The sequence below is a fragment of the Alligator sinensis genome, unplaced genomic scaffold, assembly GCF_000455745.1.
Source record: "Alligator sinensis unplaced genomic scaffold, ASM45574v1 scaffold773_1, whole genome shotgun sequence".
Taxonomy (NCBI): domain Eukaryota; kingdom Metazoa; phylum Chordata; order Crocodylia; family Alligatoridae; genus Alligator; species Alligator sinensis.
Window position 1 is genome coordinate 218,223 of NW_005842403.1, and position 462 is coordinate 218,684.

The following is a 462-nucleotide window of genomic DNA, read 5'->3' on the forward strand; positions in this document are numbered from 1 at the left end:
TCCAGCAGTCACCTCAAAAAAATCCTTCCAAATCAATATGATTGCTATTTACAATATAAATACACTAATGCAGCTATCTGACTCATCTATAATTGATTGAGCACAAAATTCTGGGTTATTCTTGGTGAAAATAGGGTACCGTGCCTTGGTTCAGGAACCAAACCCCCATTTATAACGTTGTGCCTATGGGAAAATCGGTGACGACCTTTCGACTTAAGATGCGGTTGTGGTTGTGTTGCCAGTTCGAGGACTGCCTGTAATCAAAACCAAACCGGACTAATAAATGCCCAAATAACTTCCCCCCAAGTTGGGCAGGTGCCTGACGGGGCATCCCTCCCGGATGACCCTGGCGGGTGAACTCTGGGGTAGTGAGAGGGCCCGACAGGGGCGAGACCTGGCACCCGAGGGAGACAGATGCCCGGTCCAGCAGAGGAGCCGAGCTCCGAGCCGGCGGGGCCCCCA